Source organism: Sycon ciliatum, chromosome 11 (genome assembly GCF_964019385.1).
Source record: "Sycon ciliatum chromosome 11, ocSycCili1.1, whole genome shotgun sequence".
In the NCBI taxonomy this organism is placed as follows: domain Eukaryota; kingdom Metazoa; phylum Porifera; class Calcarea; order Leucosolenida; family Sycettidae; genus Sycon; species Sycon ciliatum.
Genome location: NC_088653.1, coordinates 1,588,885 through 1,599,113, shown reverse-complemented (window position 1 = coordinate 1,599,113; position 10,229 = coordinate 1,588,885).

Genomic DNA, 10,229 nt, shown 5'->3' with positions numbered 1-10,229 from the left:
TACCTTTATCGTAGCATTTCGTAGCATTTTTCAAAAATTTTCATAGAACCACTTCAAGAGAGTGCCAGAATGCTGTCAAGAAGTTTTCGAGCAGTACTTTTTGAAGTTTGTTTTGACGATGTAGGGAAGGAATCCATCAGTCTTTGCTGAGTGATGAGGATGAATCCTACGAATGATATCAAGTAGCAGCTGGCCTTCGCACGGGTACCTTCAGTGTGTCCAGTATTTACGTGGGCGGCTTGTAAGAGTGAATTTTTCTTCTTAATTTAATTTGTATTACTTTTAGTTATTCACGTCGTTTCTAGGGGAATAGATAATGTTGACGCAAGTTTTAGTCACAATGAACGACATGTTTCAGGTATGGCTGACCCGTATGGCTGACCCGTCTCAAGATAGTAAGACTATTCCGAATCTAGATGCTATAGTTGTCACGAACATCAGTCGTGATCATTTATGTGCCCCCTTTTTTGGCACCAAGCGATTCCCTTTTGTATCCACCCAGCCATGTCTGGCTGTCCTGCAGCTAGCAGTGTGCTCTACTTGCTCTCTGTTGTATGCATGTACCCGTTTCTGGCTGCCGTGCATGTCGCGGTGTGCTCCCCTTTCTGCGCATGTATCCATTTCTGGCTGCCGTGCATGTCGCGGTGTGATCCCCTTTCTGCGCATGTATCCGTTTCTGGCTGCTACAGCTCGCGTTGCGCTTCCCTTGCTCTCCTATGTGTACGCACGTCCATTTCTGGCTGTACACGCATGCCTATTTCTGCCTTCGCGCTGACCCCTGAGGAATCGCTTGAGCCTAGTATGGATCCAGTGATCCGAATGTAGCGCCGTTCTCAGCAATAACTTGCCGACTTTATATTTTGTTGCTCTACAAGCAGCTTTTCGCTAGTCTTCTTCATGTCTCTTCTTAGAGTAGAGACCAGTTTTTCCTGCTCTAATCAGTAGCTCAGAGCTACATCAATAGCAATAATAAAACCTTATGAAAGACAAAAAAAACTCTTGTCGATGCGATGACAACGACGACAATAGTCGTCTGAGTGAAACACAAAATTAAATAAATTTTATACTGCTGAGACAACTAGCTATTCGCAAATGTCACTATGACGCATGTCTGTGTCAAGCAAGGAGTAGCACAATGGTACAATGGTATTGTGCTACTCCCTGCTACAAAGCCTGAGATGTTACGCGTTAACAGGAACTGGTGTTGATGATAAAGGCAGTGTGGAATTATGTACATTGTTACTGGTGCAAGTAACCATGCCGTGTAAGTCATGTATGCAGGTAATCAGACCAAGCGTGAAAGGATAAAGATAGCTTGCTTACATGTATGTACTACTAGTACGTGTGCTTATTATAGATACTTTGTGTGACTACTAGTTGTATGTGTCTGCATATTACTATACGTAATAGTACGTAATTGCTTTTACTACAATTTGTACTTTGTGGGGAGCTGCGTGACGATGAAATATGGCCACCAAGAGCGTACGCAATCAGAATCGTACAATATCATTGCGTAGAGGATATAACCCGAGTCAGAGGGTTATACTGGCTGAATATAAATCCCGACTGCGATAGCAGGAGGGATTTATATGAGGGTACGGTATAACCCGACTAGGAGGGTCATATCCTACTTATGCCAGGTACCCTTACGCATTTCCAGAACAACGAACCTATTTGGAGATCTCGTACATCATGCAGTACATGAACATCTTCTGATGGTTATCAATTGTCAATTGAAAGAATGGTCGAGCAACATCAGAAGGAGATTCCTCCGTGGATGTTTGGCATAAGATTTCCTTTCAGTTCCAGTGCATATTGTAGCATCTTCATGATCTTGTCTCGTGAGCGGTGCGGAAATCAACTGAATTGCTGGGGTGCTGGAGTTTGTCGTTGAATCAAACTGCCGTCACTAGTTACATGTAGATTACAGCTTGGACTCTTTGGGAGTAAGTGTTACTATAATTATGGTACAGTGCTGATTTTATCATGCGGCATCTTATAATCAGTTTTGCTTACTACTTGCAAGTAGATGCATTTGCATACACCAGTTTTGTATCACTGTATCACATTTCAATCCAATCTAGCATTTTCCAATCGGGTTGAAGTACACTCTGTATTATAAACTTAGTTACGAAGGAGACAGTCTGTGTGATGTTGCAGGCCTGCAGGCCTCCTGGTTACTATATTATAGTATTGTACTATTATAGTATCTTGTACGATATTTATATGTGTATCTGTTTTGTTCCCTTTCTCTGTGCTTTATGTTCCTGGTTCTTGGTCTTTAGTTTTGTCTTTGTTAGTGCTTTGGTTTGACCAGTTCTGTAATAATAATAATAATGTCCCAGAACATTACAGTCTGTTGATGATCTTTAACTCTTTGAAGTACAATGTACATTGCTGACCCATTTGGGATACTTCATGGTTATTCGACGTTCTTTATCTTCAGATTCAGTATAATAGAATACTCTGTAGACGAATTCCAGGTCATTCTTCTTTTCCATTGTGTACTGTTCCTTGTCAGTGTGCCGTTCTGTGTGGAGTGTACATGTGCATGTGGTGTCTGTTGTGAATGGTCCGCGCGCTGGAGTACTGCCGCCGTACAAGTTCACTGCCTTTCAGACAGTGAACTTGTACGGCGGCAGTACCCTAACGTATGTACCGTGCACCGGGATTTATAATAGGGAGGTTCTGCTCTACGTTTTGGGAACGCGACGCAAAGAATCACGCGAACTTTCTTCGCGTTCCCGTAACGTAAAGAAATGCTGTTCTGCTCTACGTTTCACCTAGAGAAGTCACGTGGAATGTGTACTGGGAATTTCCCCTTCCATATTTGGCAGTTTTCTGCATGCAGTTGATCGATACCCAGCAAATCCGTACGCATTTTCTCTGCGTGTGCATGCCACAACGTAGAGAACCCCATCTCCGCGTAGAAATCTGGAGCCAAAACACGCGAAGCCGTAGACTCTAACCCAGACACCTGCTCTCTACGTGATTTCTCTACGTTTCACGTATAGCAGAACCTCCCTAATGGCTAGTATCAATCCCGCGCGGGATTTATGCTAGATGAGCACTGATTGGCTGAAAACAGGCCCTCCGTACTGTACTGTACCATGGTATAATCCATGATTATAACCAATGTTACTTTTATGGCACCGTGGAATCGTGTACAGCGTACAATGCCACAAGTCATCCCTGTGCCATTCATGTTATGCAAATAATCACCAGGGAGTAGTACAAAAGGTGGTCATGTCAAACACAAAAGGATAAAGACGAATAGTTTTATGTATGCGCACGTGCGCGCGTGTGTGGTGTACAAGTACAAGAGGGTGTGTGTATGTGTGTGGGTGTAATTGCAATTGGCGTTGGGCAGGCAGACTTCGCAGCCGCACGCAAGTCATCGCTCTTCCTCTTCTGTCCACGGGTTCTGGGGGTTAAAAAAGCAACAAACAAAGCAGGCCTGGCCTCATTCAGTGCTGAAAACAAGTGATCTTGAACATTATGTTCAAGTCTACAAAAATAAATAAGTTTCAAAATTTTCGGAATGAGTTTTCCAAAGAGTTACATAAGTTAACACGTTGAGATGAAGTAGAATGGTAGATAAATAGGTATACTTTCGAAATATCCCAACTTGGTGAGGTGTCCGAGTGGGTCCAAATGAGAAATTCAGGTTCGTGTTACACTAAGATGAGAAAATTCCATCACGTTACTTACCTAGGATAGCGTCCTCCATATTCGTCACTTCCATCCATTTTGGGAAGTCGAGACTTGGCAGCAGTGTGGACGATGTACCAGAGTAGCTCCCAAAAAAGGCTCGAGCTGAAAAGAACAAGTGGCAGCTTGTCACGAAGGGATACGTCTGGTCTTCTCGTCACTATTTGAAGGTTTCTCAGCGCTGTCAAAAGAGCAAAAATTTGAATTTTCGCGCGGTTTGTATTTTTTTGTGAGGCAAAGCTCGTAATAGGGACTTCAGACCATTTTTTCAAATCGGTTTTCTGTGGCTTATGTTTTGCTTTTTGGATAGGTTAGAGCTTCCTGAGGAGTTTGGTCTTTAGTTTTTCTTAATCGGACAAAGGAAACTGAAGTTACAAGCAAAATAGTCATCGCCTATCACCGGGTTTGTCCGACAAACGTCCCACACATTTGAGATCAGAGAGATATGTCAAACTGAGAGAACCCACTTTCCTTGGCAACGCATAGCAACCGCACACCAGATCCAAAAACAATCTTGATTCTCCGCATGAAATAGCTGAATAGTATGATTTACAATGTAGTGGTTAGTAACAGGAGACATTGATAATACAGTCCTGAGATAGCTTCGGACTGTTGGCGTGGTTGGTGTCAAGAAAAGAATGATCACGGAAGAGGCACTGACTAAGCTCAACATGTACATGTACAGGACATTGTATTGGCTGGGGTAATCGTAGCACGCACATCAGCATCAGCAGAGATACAGCAAATAGCAACAAGAGTATACAGCACATCTCCCAGTTCGGCACTCTTTCAGCTATTCTTGCGGAGCTCAACCAGATCGAAACAGCATTGGAGACAAGAATCGAGGCATGGACCGAAACAGCCAAGAGCAATTCAATTTGTACATCAGCATCATTTAGCGCAGGAAACTTCTCGCTGCTTTCCATACTGTGACTATGGCGGCGCTGCACGGCAAAGTACAAAGAGGAATAATGCAAGAAATAGGTCTTCTGGAAAGTGAAAACAATAAAGATTACCTTCTATCTAGACTAATTCGAGGTCGTAGAATACGAATATCACATTTTCAAGAAGGGGACCCGGACGAATCATATGGTTTCTCACCTTTCCCTTCCATCCGCATACGTATCTCCGTCAAAAATGAACGTAACAGCTCCATTCTTGCTGGTCCCAAACGAAGGCAAGCTCCAACAACACGAACCGAAACTTTCTCCAACTGTACAAGACTTCCTTCATTTCGAAAAACGGTTCCACATTTCTTTACACGACTTGACATATGACCATCACACGATTTGTGCAGGCGTCGATTTGCACGCTTTTGCCAGTTTTGGGCCATAAAGTCACGTGGTCTGAAGTCCCTACTCGTAATCCCGGATGTGTGGCCATGTCACCTCCCGGTATTGTACTACTCCCTGGTTCAAACCTGGCGCGAGATACGCAGAGAAGTACGTTTGTACGATTTTCTTGACCCGGGTTGGTTTCATTCAACCCTCCCCTTGGGTTCTTTGGCACCTATGATCAGGGGATGGCCCACGCCTGGTAAAAAAAAACAAAAACAGAAAAAACAATGAGAAGTTGCGTACAAATCGTGTACAAACTAAACAGACTATGGATTCGAACATAACAGAGTGGAAAACCGGAATCCGAGAAAACGATAACATGCAAAATCATGAAAAAGTGGGGGGGGGGGGGGGTACTGAAGCAGAACAGTAGCCAAACACACCACGGATAGTTACCGAAAGCACTCTGCAGCAGCAAGGACCACAGAAGCATCAGAGTCAATGACTCTCTGGCGGGCATCTTGAGACCGTGGCCTGCGGTGACCACGGAGGCTGGCATTGGAGGCACGAACAAGAGAAAAGGAAACCCTTGACCTAATAAAGGCAAGAAGTGAGGAGAAGGGCTCCTTTCTCTTGTCGGCGAGCATAGAGGCGACACGCTTGAAAAAAGCGGAGGCGGACTTGCCGTAGCCGCCGGAAGCGCTGAACACAATGGGAGAAAAAGACGCGTGTTCAACTTCCCGGACGCGTTCTTCGTACGCGCGCCTTTTCTCGGCCTCATGCTTCCGGTAGGTGGCTGTGATGGACTGTTGGCGGTTGGAGCGGGCGTGCGGGTTGAATACCCGGATGTCCAGTAGTGCCCGTTCGAAACGTCCACCCCAGACACCCGATGCGGCCACATCCAGGCGGGCACCGTCCTCGGAGATGGCGGAGCGGTGACGGAAGGTCTCACCGGTTAGCGGCTGGAGATGTGGCTCGACCTGGACATCATGGGCCACTTCACGCAGGAGAGATGCGGTGAGATCCCGAAGGTCATTATGCCGCATGGCGGGGTAGCCACCAGTTGGGCAAGACAGCGCGTGTTCCGGTGAAAACGCTTTGCCGCACACACATTCTGTTGGCAGGCCTGGAGGGGTCCAACCATACCGTAGGCAGAGAGCGTCCCAGAACGCCTGCTTGTGTAGGTTGAAACCATACTGACGGAGGGGCCGACAGGTCAACCAGCTGGAGGCGCCCTTTTCAGCAGCAAGATTCAGGGTGCGCTCTGTGGAGCTGGTGGAGGTGGCAATGACCGAGGCAACCGCTTCCTTCGCCAGGCGCCGGGACTGGGAAACAATCTCTGCCTTCGCTGTGATGGTGGCAGCTGGGACGCCTTCTGCTGACTGATCTTGCTGGAGGATCTTCTGCACGAGAGACTTGGTAATATGCATAGAGTCCTGGAACTGGGAGGCAAGGGAGGATGGGTTGACGATCCCCAGCCCTCCGTCCCTGCACGGTAGGGCCAGCATGGCACGCTCGATGTCTCCTGGCGGGACGCGGTTGATGATGGCAGGGATGAATTTGGTACGGATTCTTTCCTCCAAGGGTGCGAGCAGGTCGGCCGTATTTGGCACTGTCCGGGCGACAAAGGACCACTGATGGCGAACTCCCTGGCCGAAGGCAGCAAATGCCGCTTGTGGTTGGGTGCGGGCGAACTCAGCCAGAACATCCACTTCGCGACACCACTCATCCACCTTGCCTGACACATATGCCGAACAGAATGTTGGTGATCCGAGGACGGCACCTAGGTGGCGACACCCATCCGACCGGATGTCTATGCTGGAGTCCTGGAAGATTTCCCTGGCTCGATCTAAGCACTCGGGCTTCACCAAAAGTATCGACTTTTTGGCGTTGATGTAGTATCCATAGGATGGACCTTCTTCTTCCAGGATGGACCACCACTTATGAAGCCTGGTGAGAGTGCTTGCTGCTGTGGAATCATCTGCGAACCACGCTTGTACGGCTTTGCTAGAGGCAGCACGACGGATGAGAGGCACGGTGCCCAAAGCATACATTGCCATTGCGAGCGGATCGCCTTGTGTAGTTCCTTCACAGGAGAGAATGGTCTCGCCACCGACGAACAGCCGGGATGGGGACCGGTACGTATTGACGATGGTGGTGGAGAATTCTGGGCACAGATGCTGGATGTTGCGAATGCATACGTTGCGGTTGATACGATTGAACGCATTTGATGCATCGGCTAGGAGCACGGCCTCAGTGTCGTCTTGCGCGAATGCGGATCGCATAGCGTGGATGGCTGCTTCGATGCCGCTCTGTTGACCTGCACACAGTTGGAGGCACCCTGTGGCTTGCTGAATTGCTGGGCCTACTACCATCAATATGGCCTTGCCGATAACACGTCGGACGACCTCACCAATTCCGATGGGCCGAACTCCGGGTTGCTTGTCTAATGGGATCAGCCTGCAGGCGGTATAGGCCTCAAGGGAGGAAGAATCGATGGCAGTGGTCGCTATGCGACGGGCACACAGGGCGAGCGCATCGCAGAGAGCATCAGAGGCACTATGGAAGGACGAACAGATTCTTCGCCAGCCATTGGCGTCCATGCCTGAGGGTCCGGCCGCACCGTTGGTATTGAGGACTGATTTCATGATGGCCTCTCTCGTGATGGCTGAGAACATGATGGCATGTGGTTGTTCGGGAGGTATTCCCGGTATAAGCACTGCCTCATGGAGTGGCTCACCCGGAGGGTGCTTGGAGATGAGGACCTCTCGGACTGATTGACCGTCAATGATGTCGTTCAGGGAGTGCGAGCCCGTGGATGATTCTTGGGAGAGCATTCGAACCGCTGCTCCGGTCTTCCCTGCAGTGATCAGTGATGCGAAGTTGCGTGCGTCATTTCCCTGACTAGCTGGGGTGGGACGGGTGGAGGATTTACCGGCGTCGAGTTGCTCCTGAATTGTTCGGGCTTCCCGTATTAGCTCGTCCACGTTTCCGGCATTCCACAGTGGCAATCGGCGGTTGAGACAGTCCAGGTGTTCTTGCCGGCTGTTGGCTCCGTATGGCTTCTGCAAGATTAGTTGTGTGGCTGTCATGGCTCCCTTGATGGCATAGCCTTCACCTGCACCCTCTTGCCCGAAGCGCCTGAAAAGTTGGGCTAACAGTGACACAAACTGCGCCCCGACGGCTCCGGAGGGCACGAGAAACAGGTTTGGGCGGAAATGCACTACCTCTTCATATGCGGCGGAGAGTACTTGCTGGGTGTCCGCTACGGGAAGGTTCCCCAATTTCTGGTCACAGTTTGCAGGTGTGTACTGTGGGAGTTCATGGGCCCTAGTGTTAGTGTCTGGAGTGGCTCCACTGGTGTTGTTTGAGTGCCCTACATCGCTCTCATCCAGGGTGGCTAGGAACTCGGCATCCAGGGTTTGACTGGACATTACAGTGGGGTGAGCAGCCTGTGTGCTGTGTGTGGCCTCAGTCACCTCAGTGAGTAAGCGTTGGGCACGAGCTGCATTGCTCAGGAGACATGTAGGCTGCGCAGCTGCTGAGGAACACTGGGTGTGTTGTGTGTTGCATGATTGGATCTCTGTACTCTGGGGCGTTGGTGATGGACGCTCGGGGATTGAATCGGTCTGGCTGTCCTCATTTGCTGACCCGTGCAGATGACGATCGAGCAGGTCCCATGCATGTTGTTGGGTGTTCGAAACTACGGTGGATGTACGGCTCGTAGCTTGGTCTTCCGAACGATCAAGCAGGTCCCATGCATGTTGCTGGGAGTTCGAAACTACGGTACTCGTACTACGACTCGTTCCTGCATCTGCTGTCTGGTGGGCAGTCGCGGGGACAGGCCCAGGTGATCTGGGAACGTGACGTGCCGTTTGAACTCCTACGAGTACGGGGCTGCGAAAGGCGGGCGGTGGCGACGCGGGAGACGCGGCTGGAGAAGGATTGTTTCGGCAGCGGTTTTTCTGAGCAGGGCAGCAATTCCGGCATTTACGTCCACTCTTCACACAGACACAGCCAACACAGGAGCCATTGCCATTGCACCGGCAACACTGAGGGCCTCCCTGCATGGCGTGTGCTGTCCAAGCTGATGCTTGAGGTGCGCAGCACGAGAATCTGGCCCAGAACTCAGTACAAATCCGACAGCTCCACAATCCGAGACCGTTCAAAAAACTTGCACGCATCCTCTCACAGGAGGGGAGGGTTCAAATCAACCCGGGGCGAAATTTCAACCCGGGTCAAGCGCAATGCGTCATGTAAACGCGCCATTCATTTTGTGCACATGTGTTGTCAATTCACAATGTTGTCTATTCAGGTTTCCGTTACGGCTTCACACCAGAGATACCAGTTTACGAGAGTCGGTAAAGTATATATTATCTCACAGGACGAGGACAGAATTATTCGACATCAACATTAGGGAGTGGATTCGACTTCTGACTAGATTATCGAAGTTTGGTTATCTTAGAGTGAACTAGAATAGAATGTACGGTACAATGCATGAGCGCGCCCATTTAGCTGGGCGCGCATTATTATGTGTATAGCCCGACTATGTACACTATAAAGGGATGTACTTAGATCAAATGTACGGTGGTTTTTATGTGCAGGGGCAGAAGGAGGGAAAACGGGCTACAAATGTGTACGGTACTAATTATAACATGCAGGGGCAGCGGGGAAATGGGTCAAATGTATGTAATCAAGCACGCTCAGGAGGTCATGATGGCTGAATCTTGCCCGAGCCTGCAGCCCGAGGGCCGTAGGCCCGAGGGCTGCAGGCAAGGGCAAGATTCAGCCATCATGACAGACATGAGCGTGCTTGATTTGATTTCTTACAGCGCGAAGCAACATATTAGGGAAGGTCAAAGGTGGAAAGGTGGAAAGGTCGAAAAATTATTCCCGAAATGACGTCAAACGGTCCGAACATTCCCGAAATGACGTCAAACGGTCCTGATGGCCTGATTATGCCCGCGGCGGGAAGATCGCCTATTGGCCATGGCCCCGGCAACGATCACGTGTCATGTAAGAAATGGTTATTAGTGTGTACGTACGAACTACTGCATGCAAGGCTAGGGGTAGGGGGTAATTAGAACTATGCGATTATTACCAGAAAAATAATAATATGTAGCGCAAAATAAAGAGAAGGAAAATAATAACCGGTCAAGCGCTAAATACAAACAGAAGAAAAAGAAATCATAAGCCAATACGCGCTAAACTGCGCTTAAATTATAATGAAGGGAGAAAAAC